Here is a 25452-nt window from a genome sequence, read left to right on the forward strand (position 1 = left end):
TACCAACACTTACAAGTAGAAGATAACGAAACCTAAAAGACAGGATGGTACAAAGTCACTATCAACCAATACCCAACAGGACGTGGCTTGACCATAAACCGCAGGGATCATTTCCCTGTGGAAGGTGTAAGGCATGTACCCACATGCCTCCCACAAAATCATTCTCAGATAATAAAAAAGAGAATACATTCAAAATTCATGATTTCATAAACTGCAATAGCAAAGGAGTCGTGTATATCATTACATGCTCATGCAATAAAATGTATGTGGGAAAAACCTTTCGCCAGCTAAAAGTAAGAATCCTGGAATATCTGGGATCCATACAAACAACCATGATACACCTCTGGCCAGACATGTAAATGGTGTTCATGAGGGTGTCTCTAACAATCTACACTTTGCAGGGATAGAGTTGGTGCCACAGGGACCACGAAAGGGAGACTGGAATAGGCTACTCCTTCAAAAAGAGTGTAAATGGATATATACGCTAAAGACCCTCAGTCCTGCAGGACTGAATGAGGGATTTATATATTCACCTTTTATTTAATACCTGAACAATTAACAGTCAGCCTAAATATATTTAACAACTAGAAAGACCGTATTGACCCTTTAGGGCGGTCTAAACAGTTAGCTGTCATTCCTTCACTCAATACATCCTACCTCTCACTCTACATAACAAAAAAAATATATATACACTAATATTTAGTGTACTTATATATGTACAGCCCATTTTGCAATCAGCCCTGCAGGACTGAATCGGGTTTCACATATCTATACCCAGCCTAAATCTACACTAAGCCTAGAGTAATCTACCAATTTACATATATCTGTTAGGTATTTTTATAAATGTATATCAGTGGGACCGACAGAGGGATTGATATAGATCTAAATACTCACCTTCATCTATCACCTAAGTAATTTACAGTCAGCCTATATATATCTAACAACAAGTAAGACCGTATTGACCTTTTAGGGCGGTCTAATAAGCTAGCTTTCATTTCCACACCCAATACATATTCCAATGTCGTATGTATATACAAGTGTATATCGTACACTGATGTATGCACAGTTTACCTGCTACTTAAACCTACATAACGTATACAGTCTATTCCAAATATGTAAACATGTCACGTCACCAGCATAAAGATTCGTATGTACAACCAAAAGTATTCTAACCTAAATCTATGCATACGCAATTCGTAATGATTTAAACGGCTATACTGTATAATCAAGAGCCACCTAATCAGTTTATCAGACTGCGGGAGACCAACCAATAGGGACTCCCTATTACTAGTAGAACGCCCCTAATCCCACCCCCAGGAGGTGTATAAATACATACATCAGAGGAGTAATGGTACACTCATCCCCCTTGAAGAAGCGCCAAGAGGCGTGAAACGATCGTAGGGTGTCAGGCGACGCGCAGACTAATGACGTCAGCCGGTTTTTGTTTTGGAGCTTGAAGACGGAGCGGGAGGCAATAACCCTGTAGCTAACAGGTTACATCAAGAACACGGGTGATATTTAGCGCACTATAGACACGATGCACACTTAAGGAGTACTATGTCCCATCTTTGAGGAGCATATACTTTATTGGAATATAGATGCATTCTGTGTAGTGACGCATTAGAGACGGTCTTGGGCTTACGTAAGCCAGTTTTGGTGTATGAAGTGTATATAGCTAGGCATACTCAAGCCTATTGTTACACGGCTATTTGTACTATATACAGACTTATACTGATTAGTCCTGTATTTATGCACCTATAACAACAAATAGGACCGCCGTGATAGTATATTGAATACAGACATTTGTCCTATATAAATACACCCACACCATGGTTTGCTGACTTGCTCCGTCGCTGCTTTCTTTAGAGAATTGTTTTAAGATAATTTTTATATATAAGCTAAAACTATAAATAGATTTCAATTAGAAGAGTAAATTGATGTATTATTAAATCATTTTTTGTTTTGTGTTTTAACCTTCTGGTAACCCATATGGCTTGTAAATTATTTCTATCCACTCAGAGTTATAATTTAGTTGAGTGCAAACTTATGGGATTTCTTTCTTGGTCATCCTAGACCATTCCTACATATAATGTGATTCCATTTCCCATGCACCACTTTTTACCTATGAGATTTGAATATTAAGGTTGAGCAGTGGTTATACATTTCCTATGCCAAAGTGTAATATAACACTGTGGAGCAAAAAAGGGCAATTGGAACAAAATAAAGAGACGAAATAAACCCTACAGCATGCACTCACTGTGACGTAGTAGATAATATGAATAGTGATATAAAAGCCTTTTAATGACTATTAAAAATAGTATGAAGGGATCAGGTGTTAATAATCTATGACCTGTCTCATATAAACCACTGGCTAACCAATTAAACACTCTTTGTCAAATGTTAGTCGCATTAGTTGGAGTTAAGCCAATTGTATAGTATCTAAAATTAATGGAGTTCTTCACTGTATTAGTGGGAACTACTGTACACAACCCTTTATCAGCGTTGGATAGTTGTGTTATACACACACAAATATCTGCCCACTAATAGCAGGCAGCTATAAATACTCTTTACTAAAACATATATGGTGAAGCGGGATTAATGATAACACCTACCAATATGCACAAATGTGTATGATACACACCAACTGGGTTGTGATAGAAATTACAATATAGCTTTACAATCTACAACATTTTAGATCTTATGCCACTATGTGGTTAAATCATTCCGCTGATGTGCACCATGAGTATTGGCACTTAGTTACTGTCTATTACATCCATTCATGATGCTACTGTAATTGTGCTACAAACATAATATTTGCACAAATATCAGATAAGTGGGAATGTAGTCAGATCTTATGATTCAACATGCTATTTCACTGTATTACATTGCATCAATACATCTATGATACAAATACAAGTGATACTACAAATAGCGCTAGACCAATAAATAAAACAGTGCAGTGCACAAAATAGACTATAAAAGTGACAAAAAATGTCATAAAGGGAAAGCTGCCCGGTTTTCTAATATGGGGATTATCTCAAATAATCACCAAAAACAATAAAGAAATATAAAAATAGAAATAAACCTTGGCGGATGTGTGAAGTGATAAAACAAAGTGAATTGAAATAAAGTCCACAAAGGATATAACAATGGTGGTGGATGAAGTAAAGTGTCCTTTCTTCTAAATGATGATAAAGCTGAAATGGACTCAATATATGGTGTAAGTTCCTCCTCACAGCAACTGCCATCCTGTTCAGTGAAACATAAAACAGGGACACAACATTGCGCAATAATGTTTTAAGCAATGAAGCCCTCTTGTGTAGATATCCCAAAAGAATGCCTACTTACTAGAAATAGGAAGACAGCATGCGGTGGAGAGAAACTATATGATGAGTCTTCCGAATCCGATCGTTTTACAGGGTAACACGAACCCCACGTGATGTCCCTGGTTCAGATGGATATCAAGGAAAGGGCCCTCTTTCACAGAGAAAATCTTTTCCGGATATGCTTCAATACTCCTATACTTAGATCTCCATAGCATGGGATAAAAAGAGTGGGTGGGGTTGCCGATTCCACAAAGAACAAGCACATGTTAACCCTTAGCACGCTGGTCCTGTGGTAGGAAGAACGTACAGAGACAGTACGAGTTCATTCTGATAAGTGTGTCTGCAAGGGGCCAAGGTTAATGTATGAGTTGTATAGTATCAGCCATGGAGCTCCTCATATGCTTTCTTTTGCAGGTGTGTTTTGATATTTGTGCTCATTTGACGGTCTTCTTATCATTAACAGGTATTAATCACAGGATCTTCTTTGCAATGATAAAAGGAAAGAAAAACAAGCATCTTAAAATGGTAATTAACTGTAACTGCTGCATACAATTTTAAATTAGATTAAATTCAAATCTGTACTTTTACTAAAAATTGACTAAAACTCATTCTTTGATAGGACATTGGGTGTACCTATTTTTATCTTGTGTATTTTTTATATACAACAAAATAAAGATTCACAATAGAGACTATTAAGCTTCTGTTGGACTAAATGATATAGTGCAGTGAAATAATGGTACAGAATAATTGTTTCCCAGAATATTATGTGAAATGTAAGTATGCCTTTTTTTTACAAGTCTTAACGCCAACGTAGGCCTAATGTGAATTAACTGCTAATAGCCTAATGCTAATTCACAGCTTTGTGGTGTATTTTTCTTGAGTGTGACAGTGTATAAAAATACTGATGCTTTAAACAATCTGACTGTTTAAGGTAACAAACATCTGTGCTGATATTACAACTTTGATATTGCTAACTCATTGAAAATACAGAAAAGCTATTATATCTGGCCTCTCAGTGAGCTATGTTTGACAGGTATAATTTAGTATAAAAATGCTAAAAACATGAACCCATTTTCTATTGTCAGTGATCAATGAGTCTCTTTCTAGTCCTTACAGCATAACAGAAATATTGTGGTGAATTTAGTAAACCAGAGAAAATAGGTTCTATGTCCAAATTACCTGAAAATATTGTATATATTTTTTTTTTCTTTTCCCCCAGCTGGTTAAAATACTATTGGTCAGTTCAAAGTTTGTATTTAATATTGATGTCTTCTACTTCAGATTATTCCCCTGTGTGTGGCATATCATGTTTTAAAATAATTTTTTTTTAAAAGAAGCTATTTTTAATATACCAACAAAATAATTTAATTATCCATAGTTCAAATGTGTACTGCTGTATATAGGAAAGTTACTTTTTAACCTCAATCTCTATTAGTTTAATTTATACAGTGTTCTAGAGTCCTCTGTACCAGTTCTAGAGTCCTAAAAAAATTGAGTTGCGGGAGCTCAATCTGAAATGATAGTTTACAAAGTGATGGATAATTATATAGTCTTAGCATGGGGTGAAATCTGCACCCTACAGAATGCTCTTCCCCCATGGTTACCTCCCCATCTGTACTGCTGGGAGAAGGAGCGGGAGGAAGTCCTTCCAGTGTCCCAATGCACCAAGTAGATAGTGGTACAGACCGCCATGTTACCCACTTCCTCGTGTCACCCATTCCCCCTTCTTTATAACTCACTACCCCCCATACTGTGTCACCCGCATTGCCCTATATTCATTCTCAACATATATACTCTCTCCTTTCCATGTTACCCACCCTCCACATGTCAAGCCCTTACCCCCATGATTCCCTCCACATATTAATTCTCTCTTCTCCAAGTTCCCATCTCCCCTTCCATACTGTACGCCATTCTCCCCCCCCCACCCCTTTAATGTCACCCATGCCCCATGTCACTCTCCACCCACCCGCTCCCATGCCAAGGGTCATATTTTTGGTATCTATTTATGTACTTTGCTAGATTATTATTCTTAGTGCTTGCATATTGTTGTAATGTTTTCTGTATTTCTACTCCTTCTTCTATATTAATTTAATATGAATCTACAGTAGTAAGAATTGATTTGTGAATTTTTCTTTAATGCCGTATTCTGGCCTTTTGAATGTTTGACTTGATACAGTATAATGTTTATTTTCCTCCACCAATTATTTTGTGTATTAATTTTCCTATATTTAGGGCTGATAACCATGTATAGTGCTATGTGAGGCACAAAGGTTTTGCTGTGGTACTAAACCAGTTCTGCTTCACCCAGCAACAAATCTAATCTATCCTGCCCCAGACAGTTTGACCATCTTAGCTGCCATCTCAAATAAGAAAATCTAGAATCACCTTTATTAAAGGAGTGGAGTCTGTGGTCAGTGTGCCATTACAAACTACAATATTACATTAGTAATGTGCTCTAACTAAGGAAATCTTAACTTACTGGAAGAAGGAAGTTAGAACAATATTTATAATGTATATTGCATGGTTAAGACATAAAATGTATACAATGTCCCTAAAAAGAAAAATACAGATATTTTTTCTATATAAATATACTCTGTATGATTGGGTACAATTATATTGCAACCATCGGGCAGGGTAGTGAGACACATTGGGCATCATATATCAATGTTTTGGTCCATTGTTTCAATAAAAAAAGAAACTGCAAACAATACATGGTTGTTCATTTAAATCTGAAACTGCATTTAAAAGGCCTTTTTAATACAGGCTTGTTTTCTTTCTTTGTCTTTTTTTGGTATTATTTTCCTCTCCTAAACTGTATTTATAAAATTGTGAATGTGGCTACCACCAAAAAGATGAAGCATTAGAGGGATTCATTCAGCTATTAAAAAAAATGTTATGAAAAATGAGTTTAATAGTTCGCTATATGGTGGTGCATTTCTAACAGGGACTCAATTTCTGCACAGAAAAAAAGTGCAGGAACTGATCTATACCTCTGATAATTGTATTCATTTTATTAACTGTGGGATCAGAGAGCACATTCAAAGGAAATGCTGGAGGCATGGATATTTTTTATTGGTTGTGTTCCAGGCAATTGTATTGTTGATTAGCAGTTGGGAATGCAGCTGGATTAAAAGGTGAATTACATTACTCTGGTGAACAAGCATCTCTCAAGTACTTAATGGGAAGCAAATAAATATAGTTTACTAACAGAGAAACTGGAAGCAAAGTAGTGTAAATTAAAAATTTCAAGTAGCAATCTCCCCACTCAATTATTTATTTATGTTTTACTTTTAAATTGTTTATTACAGAATCAGAACTGGGAGTAACCACGCTATGTTTATCTCTGGAGACACACCGGCTGCTAAGATATTTCCCTTTTTATGTGAAAGTTTTTCTGGTCCCTTTTGGGAAATCAATATGGCTACTATCCAAGCCTTACTACCCCCACAGGCCAATATATAGCCTCAGTGTCATCAGAGCATGATATTCCACTTTCATATTGGATGACCCCAGCAATCATGTTTGGTTTTACTTTCATTTTATTGACACAAAAAGGTAAATCTCTCAGGAATAGGAGTGACCCTGGAATTACAAAAGTGGGATTTAGTTTTGGGGGACCCCCAGGTTCTTATTCTGTTAAAAAAAATGTAATTCCAGAAATTCTGCTTTAACCCTTTGGGTGACCCAAGATGTAGCCACTATGTCAGCACTCCAGGGGCCCCATAACATAGTGGCTATGGTGCCCCTAGAGTGCTAATTTTGGGGGGTAGATCGCATACAGAACTCCTATGGATCACAGAATAAAATCTTAAGTACAGGGAGATGGAAGAGGAGGACTTTTCCTATTCCGTTTCTGGTTAAGGGATGCCAGGATCACATGACTGCTCTGGGAGCGGTCACGTGATTGCCATTTGTCAGAAGTGCCACAGTCCCTCCAGAAACCAAAGGATTAAACAGCATAAGTTCCATTTGTTTGCATTTTTACTAGTAATGGTGTAACAGTTGACTTCTACTATCTCATCTCTGAATTTTTTAAACAAATATCTTTTGCTAAAAGCATTCAGGCAACCCAAAGAGAACAAAATACAAGGGTGGGTGCTTATATAATAAAGAGCACTAATTAGTGCAAATAGAACGAACACCATAGACTCTAATGATAAAGTGCAATTTTTTTAATATAATAATAGTGCAAAAAAAATAGTGACAGTATTAAATAATCATGTGATAAGTATGTGGATAAAGTGAACATAAGGCCTCGGCCAGGTTGGCGCTGAGCGTGCGGGCGGGCGCGCTCACGCTGGCCGTGATGAAACACATTGCGGCAATGTGTGTTGCCAGCGTGAGCAAGCGCCTGAGCATGTGCGCCGCTTAGCTGCTTGCCAAGCAAGCAAATTTGAATTTGTCACCCTGGCCGCAGCCTAACAAAATAATGCTGATCAGAAACCCTTTAAATGGATGGTCTGTGGACAACACTTCATAGAATATGTTCTCAGAGGACAGGGGAGCACAGGTATCAATATAGAAAAAATAAAAACACAACAGTGCAAATAAAGTTTTGTATATGGTAGAAATATGTTAGGAGAAGTTCTTTCAGATGAAGAATCACGTGGTGTTAATAATTGAAAGGCATCTCAGAGATCAGTGGCAGATTGTTTGACTCTGCATGGATATACTGTATGTAATTCCCCACTTGGAAATTTCTGATATGGTGTAGACTCTCTCAAAAGTTGTGATCAGTAGTGATGTGAGCATAAGGGTAGAAGAAAAATGCAACCATAGTGTAATCCAATTTAAAATGTAACAATTTTATAAGACAAATAAATTCAACACTTACACAGTGTCATACGGAATGGGACACACAAAATATGGTGTATAACCATCTCGGTTACTCCCTGTTACCTCGGTCTCAAACCTCTCGCGATCGATGCCACTGACCAGAAATCCCTGTTTGCTTTTACATGCGCATTACTTTGTGCAGAACACAAAAATTTGGAGTGAACATTTTTATGGTTTTAACTTAAATGATATCAATTTGTAGATTTTCTACATTATTTTCTCTATTTTACTGAGATGCACTTGTGGCATAAATGATAAGCTAGGATGCCAGGGTACTGACAAACTCCAACGGGAGACGAGCCCCACACTCCTTTCAGAGAGAGATTTGGGAAATGTGAGATTTTCTTCCACTTCATAATTTATCTGGTGGGAACGTACAACATTACTGTATTTTCTGTCAATTTATTTCTTTATTTGTCTGTTCCCTATCCTGAAATAGTCCCAAAGAGTTCCAATGATGCAGATAACTGGAACCAGCCGTTGCTCAGCATATGAAAATGTACAAGCTGCAAGTAGGTCAAGCGCATTAAAATAGCTCTGAAGGGCTGCTCCTCTGCTACACGTGTGCTGCCGGGATGTCCTCTCCCTCTCCTACCCAGACCCGCTGGGTGTGCGGAAAGGACCACCGTCTGCTGGGGAGTTGGTTTTGCAGCCATTCAGAGCTATTTTAATGCGCTTGACCTACTTGCAGCTATTAAGTAGGATTCTTATAGTTGGCGGACGCAGGATCAGTGGATGTTTTTAATGTTAATTTTGTTATTTGATTTTTGTCTTTTTATTAAATAGTTTTAATTTATTTTAGTGCTTGCTCTATCGCTTTATCCTATATTGTTTTTTTTTTAAGGTGCATTGTCTCTTAACAATATTAATTTTTGTTGTTTTATTTATTCATTTTCATGTGCTGAGCAACGGCTGGTTCCAGTTATCTGCATCATTGGAACTCTTTAGGACTAATTCAGCCTCCAGTCATTACCACACGGTTGTATCTGTGCACATTCACTGTAGAGTTAACTAATACTGTTAATCCATTCACATTTATTATTTTATTTAGAATAAGGGCGCCCCTATCTTCTGTTTTTTATGTCTGTTATATCACTCACTTTGTGTAGTTAGTGATTTTTAGTTGGCAGCCCAAAATATGTATATTACCTTATATTGTTATTAGGGTGTCTATATTGATTTTTATCAATTATATTTTGAATAGCGCTACACAGCTTGCACTTTTTCCTTTGTTCCCTATCCTGAAGATCTTTCTTCAAACCAAAGGGAAGCCTTAACTTGGCTAGAAATGTGCAAACATTTTGTCAATGTGAAACTGACGAACATTGAGCTTTCACTGCCCTCTGAAATTTTCAAATATTTGCCTGCAGTGTACAGTATTTCTCAAAAATGGAATATAGTACTGGTGAGAGTAAAAGAGAGAGATAATCCATATAACTTCACCCCTCTATCTCATTATATAACAGCAACACTATAATTTAATGAGCTCATGGTGAGATGCATTGTGTCACGTGACCCGCGGCATCATTTCATGACTCGTTACTGTGGCAACCATGACGTCGCATGACTCCGCGGCGTCTTTATATTCTGCGTTGCATGCCGACGCCTGACACCAAGTATCTGAAGCACAGTAAGTGTAGTTGCAGAGGCCTCGCACGGTCCCCCGTCATTTAATTTAAATGTCTTGGGGAAAAGCGCGGGACCTCTGCAACCGCCCACGCCCACCCCCTAAAAAATCTAGCGCCCCCAGTTTGCGCACCGCAGTGCTAAGAGATGATGGTGAAAAGTAGGGTTGCAGACCTGTCTGAGACATGTGAATGTGCTCACCAGTGATATTTTAATTTAAATATTTTCACACATTTTGCTTTCATGTCACATTTTTCAAGAATGCATGAAGATAAAAAAATGTCAATTCAATAATCAAAATTGATCTTAAATTGGGGATATTTCTCTAAATCGCCCCGTGGCACACATTTTCTAACTTGTGTTATACATTTATTTAAGTTTGATTATTGTGATGAGCTTTATAAGTACCTATGAAAACGATACAGTATATTGGGGGTTTTCAGCACAAGTGAGCTTTTCATTGGTATCTGTCTTGGGTGGATTACATATCACATAACCAAGATATGAGGTCATAAATATGAAAACAATTTCACAAATATTCTTAATATTTTCCCAGATATCTGTAACAAATTAATTCATTTGTAGCCATGGCTGGTCCTGACTATACTTTCTGCCTCCTGTCACGTAAGTCCCAGTAGTTATAGGCAATGGCAGGCTGTCCTGTGGGGTTTATCCCTTCCTCATGCAACCTCCTTGAGTGTCAGGAGTGGATGTGAGGCATGGTCTGTGAGTTACCCAAGCTGGGTGCATCCCAGGTCCCCTCCCCTTCTGCATTAAGGAGGAGGCACTCCAAATTATAGGCATTCCAGCTCTCCCCCTCCTGGGGTTGAGACATAAAGTTTTTGTCTCTCCTTCTTGGGGATGAGTGCAGCCAACATCTGAGCAGAGCACAAGGCCTCAAGACTGCCAGGAGGCCGGGGACTGCATCCAGAGGTCTGGGACTTATCCTGAAAACTCATGCATACGCTGTAATGACAACTGCAGTGGCTGCTATAAATAAAGGATCCTGTGTTATATACATTCGTCTAAATTACAGTCTATTGGGTAAAGGTATGAGAGAAGACTGTCATGGTGGGGACTGTCTCCAGTACATTTGGAGCCTGCTATGACTGGAGGCGCTGACACCATGAGAAGAGCCTGAAGGATCACCAAAAGCCTGTCCTGTTTCCCCATAACAACACGGACCCTCAGCATCTCCTGGACCCTCACAGGTATTTAGCACCATGACACCTGTAGCAATAGCAATAGCAAGATCTCCCAGGGGGGGGGGGGAGGGAAGGGGGGGAGGGAAAAGCGCTACACATTTAATTAAAATGAATACTATATACAGGGTATGATTGCCGTGTGTCCCCTGAATACACTGATACTAGATATACATTGTTGTACAAACATTGTTGGCCAATACAAATTCCAAATTAGCAAGATTTTTCACAGATTAAATTATCAGGTCTAAATGTAAAATGAGCATGTCACCATTAACAAGGCAAAACTACCCCATGCATAAAAACACAGCACAAAATTATATATGTTCTTAAAGTACATGCCCTTACCTTGACAAAGGCTGAAATTTACAGCCGGAACGTTGGATAATTTGGCACAATACATTATCACACCTTTCGTATCACATTGACTAAACAGCGATCCATGCCCCATCTGACGTCATCAAACAAGGATCTCAGAGGTACCCACATGAAAGCTGCATCCGCCGGAGATGCCGAGACAGAACCATGCGGGTTCACCAGAGAAGCTGCTGCATTCGGGGATGGACAGAGCATTTAGTATGCTCAACGACACCATGTACTTCATTATTCAAAGAAGTTATCTTGTGAGTGAATTCATACAGATTTCTTTGTTTTTAACTATTGAATAAATGTACTGTGCAAGGTGGAGGTTTTTTGTGCTTGTCTTTTACAGAAACAAATATATATGCCACTCACACACACACACACACACACACACCTGGAGAAATATCACCCACCTGCACTGGTCCGGCACGGAAAGCCACTCCTCTGCCACAAGTGCAATTGTACGAAAGATTGTAGCTTGTGCAGAATGTCTTCACTAGCAGAATTGTCAATCACTACTCTGCTTCCAAAAGTTGCGCACCGCAATGCCTTGCATAGTGCTAAGCAAAGCATTATGCTCACGCAACCTTGGGAAACAGAGCGGTGATTGACAGTATTGCTTCCGAAGACGTTCTGCAGCCGCAGCAATGTATCACCTTCACATGTCCACCTGATTTTTCCAACCCTCTGTATGTATATACAGTATACATACACGCACACTAAAGATTTCAAGCTCTTAATGAAGGGTCTCTCCTTTCTCCCCCCCCCGCCCCCCTTCAACTCCTATCTCCCCCATGGGGCTATGGAACAAAATTGGCTGGCTGTTTTGGTGAGGGAGATTACATGGGACCCTCAAATATTTGCAACAAATGGTTAAAAAAAGACATTAGAAGCATACCCTTTGACCTCTGATCTTCTATTGTGACTTGGGAGGGGGAGAAGGGATTTGAACCCCTCATATACCTTTTACCACCCTGGTACAGAAAGCAGGGAACTTAAAAGGTGTTCAAATAAATAAAATAATAAATAACAGGAATGTAAAAAAAGGGATGGTCCCATTTCCTCCCTCCCTTGTAATTCAATATCCCCCCTGTTTCTATTTATTTATTTATTTATTTATACCATATTTTACCAGGAAGTAATACATTGAGAGTTACCTCTCGTTTTCAAGTATGTCCTGGGCACAGAGTAAAACAAATAATACATGGTTACAAGTACAGTTACATAAATGAACAGGGTATACATTATATACAAGACATTGCGTGCACAGTTAAAGAAAATATATATTATGAGCGTATGAAACAGTTACAGACCAGGTTAAAATGTGAGACAGCCTTAGATTTGAAAGAACTTAAACTGGTGGTTGATGGGAGAGTCTCTGGTAGGTTGTTCCAGTTTTGGGGTGCACGGAAGGAGAAGGAGGAACGTCCGGATACTTTGTTGAGCCTTGGGATCATGAATAGTCTTTTGGAGTCTGATCTCAGGTGATAAGTGCTGCAAGTGGTAGGGGTGGGGAGCTTGTTCAGGTAGCTGGGTAGCTTGCCCTTGAAGAATTTAAAGGCAAGACAGGAAAGGTGAACTTTGCGCCTAGACTCTAGTGTTGACCAATCCAGTTCTTTGAGCATTTCGCAGTGATGTGTGTTGTAGTTGCATTGGAGAACAAAACGACAAATTGAATTGTAGAGGGTGTCAAGTTTGCTAAGGTGGGTTTGAGGAGCCGAGCCATATACTATGTCTCCATAGTCAATAATTGGCATTAGCATCTGCTGTGCGATACGCTTTCTGACCAGGAGACTTAGGGAGGATTTGTTCCTGTAAAGTACCCCTAGTTTGGCATAGGTCTTGGTTGTCAGGGTATCAATGTGCATCCCGAATGTTAAGTGAGAGTCAAACCATAAGCCCAGGTATTTAAAACTAGTGACAGGTGTTAGGGTGGTGTTAGCGTTGGTTCTAATCAGGAGCTCAGTCACTGGAAGCTTTACAAATTTAGTCTTGGTCCCAAATACCATTGTTACAGTCTTGTCAGTGTTTAAAAACAGTTTGTTTTGGGAAATCCAGTTTTCGAGTCTCAAAAAGTCAGACTGAAGTATGTGTTGAAGGTCTATGGTGGGAGATTGGCAGTAATTTGGTTTTAGAGGAGAGAGGGACTTTGATGTGATATTTTACCCTTTACATGCCCTCCTCCCCCCCTGCAGGTTGAAACATTAGAAAAACTATGGGGGGGAGGGAAGGGGTGTGGGATCAAATACAATGGTTTTAAAAAAATATCTATATATTATATGTAGCGCTGCTTCCCCCCACCTCCCCCCCCCCCGGTAGAGATCTTGCCCTTGCTACAGGTGCATATTGGTGCAAGCAAATGTTGGTGTCCAGGAGATGCTGAGGTTCCGCAATGTTATGGGGAAACAGGACAGGCTTTAGATGTGGCTTCATGGTTCTTCTATTTTGTGCATCTACCATGGGCCCCAGGAGTGCTGGAGTCCCCATGATAGAATCTTTTCATCCTCTCCCTGAGTAACTGCACCCTCAGGCCAGAGTATATTGAACAGAAGTCTTTATTGCATCAACTGCTGGCAGTACATACAGCGAATAGATTTAGCTTTTGGGCTTTCTCACAGTCCTATAGTGGGACTGTTAGTATAATCCCACCATGCAGGGTGAGACATCACACTTCCCTCATTTGCGCTCTAGCTAGAACTCTCACACAGACTGACTACATTTTGGGTGGCCTCTTCCTTAGAGCAGAAGGGGAGGGCACAAGTTCTTCACACGGATTGGGCAACATACAGACCCTGTCACACCTCCAGTCATGCCACTCAAGGAAGCTGCAGAGGTGGGAGGGTGGGGGGTAAACCCAAGATGGGCCTGCCACTGCCTGCACCTACCAGGACTTACATGCCAGGGAGGGCAGACGTATAGCCAGAACCAGCCATGGCGACATATAAATAAATTATAAACTTAGTAGAGGGTTTTTGAGAGCCTGTGAGGCGAGAAACGCTCGCTGGAACTGGTTGTTCCAGTTTTGGGGTGCACGGAAGGAGAAGGAGGAACGTCCGGATACTTTGTTGAGCCTTGGGATCATGAATAGTCTTTTGGAGTCTGATCTCAGGTGATAAGTGCTGCAAGTGGTAGGGGTGGGGAGCTTGTTCAGGTAGCTGGGTAGCTTGCCCTTGAAGAATTTAAAAACAAGACAGGAAAGGTGAACTTTGCGGCTAGACTCTAGTGTTGACCAATCCAGTTCTTTGAGCATTTCGCAGTGATGTGTGTTGTAGTTGCATTGGAGAACAAAACGACAAATTGAATTGTAGAGGGTGTCAAGTTTGCTAAGGTGGGTTTGAGGAGCCGAGCCATATACTATGTCTCCATAGTCAATAATTGGCATTAGCATCTGCTGTGCGATACGCTTTCTGACCAGGAGACTTAGGGAGGATTTGTTCCTGTAAAGTACCCCTAGTTTGGCATAGGTCTTGGTTGTCAGGGTATCAATGTGCATCCCGAATGTTAAGTGAGAGTCAAACCATAAGCCCAGGTATTTAAAACTAGTGACAGGTGTTAGGGTGGTGTTAGCGTTGGTTCTAATCAGGAGCTCAGTCACTGGAAGCTTTACAAATTTAGTCTTGGTCCCAAATACCATTGTTACAGTCTTGTAAGTGTTTAAAAACAGTTTGTTTTGGGAAATCCAGTTTTCGAGTCTCAAAAAGTCAGACTGAAGTATGTGTTGAAGGTCTATGGTGGGAGATTGGCAGTAATTTGGTTTTAGAGGAGAGAGGGACTTTGATGTGATATTTTACCCTTTACATGCCCTCCTCCCCCCCTGCAGGTTGAAACATTAGAAAAACTATGGGGGGGAGGGAAGGGGTGTGGGATCAAATACAATGGTGTTAAAAAAATATCTATATATTATATGTAGCGCTGCTTCCCCCCACCTCCCCCCCCCCCCCCCGGTAGAGATCTTGCCCTTGCTACAGGTGCATATTGGTGCAAGCAAATGTTGGTGTCCAGGAGATGCTGAGGTTCCGCAATGTTATGGGGAAACAGGACAGGCTTTAGATGTGGCTTCATGGTTCTTCTATTTTGTGCATCTACCATGGGCCCCAGGAGTGCTGGAGTCCCCATGATAGAATCTTTTCATCCTCTCCCTGAGTAACTGCACCCTCAGGCCAGAGTATATTGAACAGAAGTCTTTATTGCATCAACTGCTGGCAGTACATACAGCGAATAGATTTAGCTTTTGGGCTTTCTCACAGTCCTATAGTGGGACTGTTAGTATAATCCCACCACGCAGGGTGAGACATCACACTTCCCTCATTTGCGCTCTAGCTAGAACTCTCACACAGACTGACTACATTTTGGGTGGCCTCTTCCTTAGAGCAGAAGGGGAGGGCACAAGTTCTTCACACGGATTGGGCAACATACAGACCCTGTCACACCTCCAGTCATGCCACTCAAGGAAGCTGCAGAGGTGGGAGGGTGGGGGGTAAACCCAAGATGGGCCTGCCACTGCCTGCACCTACCAGGACTTACATGCCAGGGAGGGCAGACGTAAAGCCAGAACCAGCCATGGCGACATATAAATAAATTGTAAACTTAGTAGAGGGTTTTTGAGAGCCTGTGAGGCGAGAAACGCGTCAGGGGACTCCTGTGCTGTTTTAATCTTTGGCTTATTATGCCCCAATAAATCAATTTTATCAACCCACATCAGCCTCATCGATCTGCAGTGCCCAATTTCTTCTTGCTATATTCTCCATTCATACATTGGAGCACGCCAGTCGTTCCTTTATGCTGCTACATTTCAACAGCCTGTCGTGGATTGTGCCTGACGGATTCCTCCACGGTCCAGCGGAGCATGCAGTGCTTAGCCCGCTAGGTGATAGCCATGTGCGGTGAGACGCCGGTGCAGGCGAGTCGCAGATACGTGACGTCATAGCGACATCTTCGACCGGAGCGCAAGGCCGAAGAAAGTGTTCCCTGTGAGGAGGTCGGTGCCTCAGTGGGATCCCGACGTGCCGCCGACGGATGACGTCACGGCAACTTCCAACTGAAGCAAACCTACCGACGTGAGGAGTCTCTGTGCTATGGTCCGGGGACATCGGAACGGCGCCCCTACTCCATGTGAGCATACCAGGGGTAGAGGTGCATTAGCGCCAGAAGTCCCGTGAGTAACAGAGACCAGAGAACAGAGACTCAACTCTTCAAACTACCAGCAGGCATTTACCGGTCTCAGACACGTCCCCCCCCTCTTTCTTTTCCCTCCCTTACCCCCTCCCCCCCCTTTCTTTTCCCCCACACCTCCGGTATACACCGTGTATTACATTAGGACTGGTACAGATGACATCATCTCCATAGTACTGGGTCCAGACACGGAGAGGTTGTGCTTATCATTATTTTATAGGGGGAACACTTTGTGGATTCACTTATTAGGACTGGTTTTCCTCCTCATGATACACCGCGGCCCATTCCACCATCAAGACTTATTCGTCTCATTCCCCTCAATTCATTTTGTCCTTACTCACTACACCACCTCCACTTTATTTCTATAGAGCACACATAGGGGAGCTCTTCCCCCCATCTCTTCAATCTTAGTAGAGGGTTGCTCCTCCCAACCCTAATTTCCCTTGAAATCCTATCTGTCGCCCCCCCCCCTACCCCAAGCTCCTATCTCACCTTAATAAATTGTAGGAGATATGAGGAGTTATTAGCTTAGAGGGGACCCTAAAGTTTAAGATTAACCCCTTACAAGCCTGTCCCCTTTCTGTTATACTGGCAGGGGGGACACCTTGGGTTGAAGTCTGAATCAGATCGTGCTGCAGCTTCCCATCACTGTTAGTGGGTCCTGTTAGCAGAGTAGGGGAGCTGACAGCATGCTGGGCAACAATAGTGCTGGGAGGCTGCAGCACAGATCTCATCCACACTACAACCTAAGGATTACTCTACTGGTATACAGAGTAGAACCGGTGGGTAGGGGCATGTACGGGGTTAATTTTAACTTTAAATGGTTCCTTTTTTTCCTGGAGATCCCAGCCCCCCTGGAACCCATTAAGTTCAGTAACTCAGATCACTTCAAGAAAGGGTAAATGAGGTACTGCACCTGCAGGGGCTGATTTAAATACTCTACAGGCTGGAGGAGGACGGTAGAAGTGCAGAACGTACAACGTACTGTACATCATAAGGGCTTCCAGGGTGCAGGCTCTCATTACGTACATTGCACATCCAAAGGGCAATGATGGGCTTAAGTGAAAATTCTGTCAAATAAGCCAAATTTCTGTAAAAATAAGCAAAAATTCACAATTTTTCTGCAGAATTTCGATTACATTGCATTATATTAAGCAGCATATGAAGGCCACATGTTTAAGTGATCGTTGGCAAAAAATTTTTGCAAAGCTAATTTCTGATTTTTTTAAAATTTAAATAAATGTTAAGTTTCATCTGGTTCAGAAACTTAAGCAAAAAATGTGCACGTTTCTAATGCTTAAAAACAAATGTAACATTCTAACTTGTTCAATCCAAAAGTTGTTGAGTTTACTGCTTGCACAGACTGTACCAGGCAATTGCTCAATTTGTTGCATACCTATATATTTGACCTGCTCCAGAAAGCTGTAGTGGCTCATATATGACATGAATTAATATGAGAATAGGGAAGGTAAACAATATTCTATCAACTACCTGAGCGTTTAAGCAGCTACTACAGGTTTAATTGGTTATATACTGTATGGAGTTTTAGATTTTGATTTGATCCCTCCTCTTTATATATTTGGATGGATGTTCAGCAATAAACTGAGCTATAGCACTGCCTATGGTGATATCTTTATGGGCCCCAATAATCATTGATATTTTGATTTTCTTTAGTAAATGTTGTTGCTATTAAATACCACAACACATATAACTAGATAACAAACCTTTCACCCACGTTTGTGAACCCTGAAAACTATACTTTTTTTCACTAAATAAAAAACCGCACAGTTTTGAAAGCTTGCAAGCAGTTCGCCCAATAAAAACCCTTTATTTTGAAAATAGATTCTCTGGTGAAACTTGCCAGTGTCACAAGAACAAAGACAAGATGGAGCTAATTTCACTAGAATTTAAACAATTTCTAGTGACATGTTCAGGGAACTAGTCCCAAACTCTTCTCAGTGTTCATCAATGATCTTCCCACAGCTTGTAAGGAAGCTTCAATACACATGTATGCAGATGACACAATCCTATATGCACACAGCCATAGCCTCTCCGACCTTCAACACATACTTCAGTCTGACTTTTTGAGACTCGAAAACTGGATTTCCCAAAACAAACTGTTTTTTTAAACACTGACAAGACTGTAACAATGGTATTTGGGACCAAGACTACATTTTTAAAGCTTCCAGTGACTGAGCTCCAGATCAGAACCAACGCTAACACCACCCTAATGCCTGTTACTAGTTTTAAATACCTGGGCATATGGTTTGACTCCCACTTAACATTCGGAATGCACATTGATACCATGACATCCAAAACCTATGCCAAACTAGCTGTACTTTACAGGAACAAATCCTCCCTAAGCCTGCTGGTCAGAAAGCGTATCGCACAGTAGGTGCTAATGCCAATTATAGACTATGGATATATAGTATATGGCTCGGCACCCCAAACCAACCTTAGCAAACTTGACACCCTCTACAATTCAATTTGTCGTTTCGTTTTCCAATACAACTACAACACACATCACTGCGAAATGCTCAAAGAACTAGATTGGTCATAACTTGAGTCTAGGCGCAAAGTTCACCTTTCCTGTATTGCCTTCAAATACTTTCTGGGCAAGCTACCCATCTATCTGAAAAAGCTCCTCACCCCTACCACATGCAGGACTTATAATCTGAGATCAGACTCCAAAAGACTGTTCATGGTCCCAAGGCTCAACAAAGTATTCGACCGCTCCTCCTTCTCTTACCGTGCACCCCAAAACTGGAACAACCTACCGGAGACTCTCACATCCACCACCAGTTTAAATTCTTTCAAAACTAAGGCTGTCTCACATTTTAATCTGGTCTGTAACTGTTACATAAGCCTATAATATACATCTTCTCTAACTGTGCATGCAATGCATTGTATATAATGTATACCCTGTTCATTTATGTAACTGTATTTTTAACCATGTATTATTTGTCATATTAACTATGTCCAGGACATACTTGAAAACGAGAGGTACAGTAACTCTCAATGTATTACTTCCTGGCAAAACATTTTATAAATAAATATATAAATAAAATGTAAGAACTTTTTGAAAATTTCTAACAAAACTGTTTCAAAATGATCTTGACAAGTTCACAAATCTCTACTACCAGCTGGGATTTTTTTATTTTATTCCTTTCTTCTTATTGTATTTGGTTATCCCTTTGAACCATCTCAGCAAAATGGATGAGTTTATAAATGATGTCATGAAGCTGGTGTGAACCTTTTCTGTGTGTTGATCATTTCTATTGTACTGTTAGCTTTTGGCGTATTCTGTGGTGAATAATGTAACTTTGTTGCAGTTCTAATATACAGTCTAGTACCTTGCTAAGTGAGACTGATATGCTAAAAAACAAGTTAATGGCATACTCAGACATTAAAGTAGCAGGTTATGACAAAGGGAGAATAAAATCCTTTCTAACTAACTATGGATTGCTCCTCACTTGAAACACTCCTGACAACATAGGTCACACACACTTTGCCTCCTGCCAAATAAAGTACAAATGATTAACAGAATAGAAGTTGTAGGTGACCTCAACTGGTAATTCTCTTAGGCACTAGGGACCTTGAAAAGTAGATCAATTAACTACATAGACTCTGCTTCAGCCACATAAACTCCATCACAGGCACTGGACATCCAGTCATCACTACCGATTGATAACACATCGTAAAAGGTTACATCTTTGCAAGCACAGTGCTAGCAAAGAAAATGAAAGTGAACATATAAAGTACAAGCAATTCTATTGAATAGCAATAAAAATACAGTGAAAGTATAAGAAGTAAAGGTAAATGTTTAAGCAAAGATTGAGGTTATAATGTTTATGACAATTCTATTGGAGAACAAAGAGAGGTGTTTAAAATAATAATGTTTTTCTGAGAAAATACATTGGTACATGCTTGGAAGTTCAGAAGCTTGGGAAATAATCACATTTTCTAAACAATGAGATAAAAGATGACAAGCAATGTATATTTTAAACTAAAATATAGAGTAAAATACTGTATAATATTTATCAGAATATATTGGTGTCAATGCCAAGTAATCATAAGTAGAAAATATTAGCCATGGGAAATTACTCACAACTGAAAATATAGAATACAGGAAGCAAAAATAGCTTTGAAGAACTATGCTCTTCAATTTTGCAAGCAAAGATGTGTATTATTTAAACCTGTGAGTCTATTACAGATGGACAAATGTGTCAAAATTCGAGCTGCAAATTCTTTGCTGGCTTTTGTAAAAAAAAAAAATAATTATAAAATTTCCCAGACATATATTCATTGTCCTGAAACCGCCATCATTTTTTCTTTGTGCAAATTTTATAACATCTGCCCATGTGAATCTTATGACATTGGATTCAACAAGAACTTTGGGAGTGGGAGAGATCTACTGTGTTTTACTAGAGTCCCATTTGTTATATAAGTATAGCATGGGTCCCTCCAGTCCCCCGTCTTCCCCCTACCTCTGGCTGCAGCTGCACCTGTCAGGGAGGTTGGGGGAGAATGTGGGGTGGTTGTGGTAGGTGACTTACAGAGCGCCACTATCTTTGCTGCAATCGAGCATGCGCAGTGCTAAGCGCAAGGCAGCATATAAGGAAAGTTCCTTGCGGGGACTACAGTTCCCAGCAGATAGAGGGGCTGCAGTCACATGGCACGCAACCAGCCTATAGGGCTGCAAGGTTCCCCTGCTCGGAGGAAAGATACATTTCGCGCCCAGAGGAGCAAGTCAGTCGGAGCTGGGACGAGGAAGGGGTAGGGTGTGCATGTGCAGGGTGTCTGTGACAACAACTGTCGCTGGATCGGTGGATCCCATACTTCCATTGTTGGCTTTATCAGGTGACAGAGCACCTGGCAGGTACCACAAGTGCACCAACTGTACACACATTAGTGGGGCAGCGCTGTCTCACACATTTGGGCGGGAGTTGCTACTCATGCACACCAGGATGGGTGTGTGTCCGAGGGTCCCTCAGGTTGTGGGACTGTATCACCAGTGTGTGAGCACCGGGAAGGTGTATATTGGAGGGAACGGTCGTGTGTCACCGGGTGGGTGGAAATATATATATATATATATATATAGGCAATACGATACCGTTTGAAGACGAATATCTGAGGCAGCACTCCAGGTAAGTGGTCAAAAGAAATTTGTACTAACAAGACATCTTATCCAACGTTTCGGTCCTCGTGTGGGACCTTTCTCAAGGTGATGTGAAAGGTCCCACACTAGGACCAAAACGTTGGATAAGATGTCTTGTTAATACAAATTTCTTTTTATTTATTTATAAAATATTTTACCAGGAAGTAATACATTGAGAGTTACCTCTCGTTTTCAAGTATGTCCTGGGCACAGAGTAAAACAAAATAATACATGGTTACAAATACAGTTACATAAATGAACAAGGTATACATTATATACAAGACATTGCATGCACATTTAAAGAAAATATATATTATGAGCGTATGAAACAGTTACAGACCAGATTAAAGTGTGAGACAGCCTTAGATTTGAAAGAACTTAAGATGGTGGTGGATATGAGAGTCTCTGGTAGGTTGTTCCAGTGCACGGAAGGAGAAGGAGGAACGTCCGGATACTTTGTTGAGTCTTGGGACCATGAATAGTCTTTTGGAGTCTGATCTCAGGTAATAGGTACTGCATGTGGTAGGGGTGAGGAGCTTGTTCAGGTAGCTGGGTAGCTTGCCCAGAAAGTATTTGAGGGTGAGACAGGAAAGGTGAACTTTGCGCCTAGACTCTAGTGATGACCAATCTAGTTCTTTGAGCATTTCGCAGTGATTTGTGTTGTAGTTGCATTGGAGAACAAAACGACAAATTGAATTGTAGAGGGTGTCAAGTTTGCTAAGGTGGGTTTGAGGAGCCGAGCCATATACTATGTCTCCATAGTCAATAATTGGCATTAGCATCTGCTGTGCAATACGCTTTCTGACCAGGAGACTTAGGGAGGATTTGTTCCTGTAAAGTACCCCTAGTTTGGCATAGGTCTTGGTTGTCAGGGTATCAATGTGCATCCCGAATGTTAAGTGGGAGTCAAAACATAAGCCCAGGTATTTAAAACTAGTGACAGGTGTTAGGGTGGTTTTAGCGTTGGTTCTAATCAGGAGCTCAGTCACTGGAAGCTTTACAAATTTAGTCTTGGTCCCAAATACCATTGTTACAGTGTTGTCAGTGTTTAAAATCAGTTTGTTTTGGGAAATCCAGTTTTCGAGTCTCAAAAAGGCAGACTGAAGTATGTGTTGAAGGTCAGAGAGGCTATGGCTGTGTGCATACAGGATTGTGTCATCTGCATACATGTGTATTGAGGATTCCTTACAAGCTATGGGAAGATCATTAATGAACACTGAGAAGAGTAGGGCCCCAGAACAGAGCCTTGCGGGACACCACAGGTGATATCCAGGGGGTTGGAGTTAGAGCCTGAGATGGACACATGTTGGGATCTTCCTGATAGGTAGGACTGAAACCAGTTTAAAGCATGTTTCCCTATTCCAGAGCTCTGGAGTTTGTTAAGCAGGATAACATGATAAACTGTGTCAAAAGCCTTTGCAAAATCTAGGAATACTGCACCAGTGAGTTGTCCCCGTTCCATTCCACCCTGGATTTCATTGCAAACTTTTAGCAGGGTAGTTACGGTGGAGTGTTTGGGACGAAACCCAGACTGGAATTGGCTAGGGAAATTTGTCTTGGTGTAGAAGTCGCTTAATTGGGAGTGGACACATTTTTCCATAACTTTGGATAGAATTGGGAGAAGTGAGATTGGCCTGTAGTTTGAGACAGTGTTTTTGTCCCCACTTTTGAAGATTGGGACAACTCTGGCAGTTTTCCAGGTCTTAGGGATATGGCCTGCAGACAGGATAGAGTTGACTATGGACGCAATTGGTTTGGCAATGGCTGGGGCACCAAGTCGTAGGAACCTAGATTGTAGTAAGTCGGGTCCACATTGGCTGCTTAGTTTTAGTTTGAGGAGCGCTTGTGTAATCTCCTCTTCAGATACTGGGCTAAATTGAAAATTGTGGGCAGTGTTCGGAGGGGGTGGGACTATAGGGGTACTCCCAGGATGAGATTCAAGTTTGGGGTTTGTGCTGCGTTTCGCTAATAAGTTAGTGGCACACCCCACAAAGTAATCATTGAATGCATTTGCAATGTCAGTGGGGTTTGTCAGAGTAATATCCCCCTTAGTGATATTACTTGGTTGTTGATGGTTAGGAGCCTGGAATATATTGTTGATAACCTTCCAGAAGTTAGCTGGGTTTGATGTATTTTGGTGGAGATTGTCAGAGTAATATTGTGCTTTTGCATACCTTGTTTGCCTTGTGCACACGTTCCGCAGGCATCTGTAGTGATTGAGATCCTTGGTAGTGCCAGTTACTTTGTAGCTTTTCCACAAGGCATCCCTGAACTGGTAGAGTGCTATAAGGTCAGGTGTAACCCATGGAAGGTGGGCCCCCCGTACCCTTATTTTGCGTAGTGGAGCATGGGTATCGCAGAGTTTTAAGAACTCGGATTGGAAATAGTCGAGCGCAGAATCAGGGTCGGGAATTAAATCGATTCTGTGCCATGGGCAGTTGGTAAGGTCATCCAGAAACTGTTGTGGGTTAAAGTTTTTAAATGTTCTAGTGAGGAGAACTTTAGGGCTTGAATGGGGCGGTTTAATTTTCCTTACACAGTACACTATTGCATGGTCACTGAAAATATCAGGAAGGATGCCAGAGGATTGGATTCTGCTGGGGTTTGAGGAGAGAATCCAGTCTAGCAAGGAATGGTTATGCGACTTCAGGTTTATTCGTGTGGGTTGGGAAATGAGTTGCGATAGGTTAAGTGACTTGAGTTGTATCTGGATTTTGTGGTTTTTAGGGTCAAGCCAATTGAAGTTGAAATCCCCTAGAACTAGCAGCTCACTCTTCTCATTCAGAGAGGAAATGGAGGCAAAAAATTGGGTGATATCAGTCAAGGATTGTAGAGGGGCTTTAGGGTGGCGGTAGATGCCAGCAAGCAAGATGGGCTTAGAAAAGGGGAGGCAGATTTTGCCAACTAGAGTTTCAAAAGAGGGTGGACTTGGTGGGCAATGTAACAGTGTAAATTGTAAGGTGTCTGCAATATAAAATAACACCCCTCCTCCTCTCTTTGACCTATCTCTCCTAAAAATGGAGTATCCCTGAATGGCGATATTTGCATCAGGGGTTTTAGAGGATAGCCATGTTACTGTAAGAACGATGGCTTTGGGTTTATGCATAAGGCACCATGCCCTTAGTTCATCCAGTTTGGGCAGCAGGCTCCGGATGTTTATATGGGCGACAGATAGCCCTTTTTGGAATTTAAAGGTGGAATTCTCAGGGGCATGGGACAGAGCTGAAATGGGAGGACCTGGGTTAGTTTCAACATCACCTGCTAGAGAGAGTAATAGTATGAGTAGAAATTTGGGTAGTTGTTTGCAAGTTGTAAATTTGTGGTGTTTTCCATTAGAGTGAGCAGTGGTTGGTGTGCTGGTTTTTAGAGTTCTCCACCAACATTCAGTAGATAGTGCAAGGCTTTTGAGTAGTCCAGGGTGTATGGTGATGTTGGGTGTGGGCCAGGATGGAGTAGTTTGTAGTGGATAGAGGGAGTAACATCTCCATGAGGCCAGGAGAAAGAAAAAAGTTAGAAGACATAGCAGGTTCATGGTGCCAGAGGTAGGCAGTGCTGCAAGGAGCTGTTGTGAGCAGAGTGAGTGTGTGCAGACTAAACAGCAGGGGTGGGCCTGTACCTTTTCAAGTGTTTTGCTGCATTGCAATGCTAGGGTCAATTCAGGGTTTCAGTGTACTGTGCAGTCAGTTTTGGGAGAGGCTGCAGTGAAAGAAGTTGTAAAGGGGTGGGGGGTTAAACTATGCAGGCTAACAAGCATGGGATCATAGTGTGA

The sequence above is a fragment of the Ascaphus truei genome, chromosome 5 (genome assembly GCF_040206685.1).
Source record: "Ascaphus truei isolate aAscTru1 chromosome 5, aAscTru1.hap1, whole genome shotgun sequence".
Lineage (NCBI taxonomy): Eukaryota > Metazoa > Chordata > Amphibia > Anura > Ascaphidae > Ascaphus > Ascaphus truei.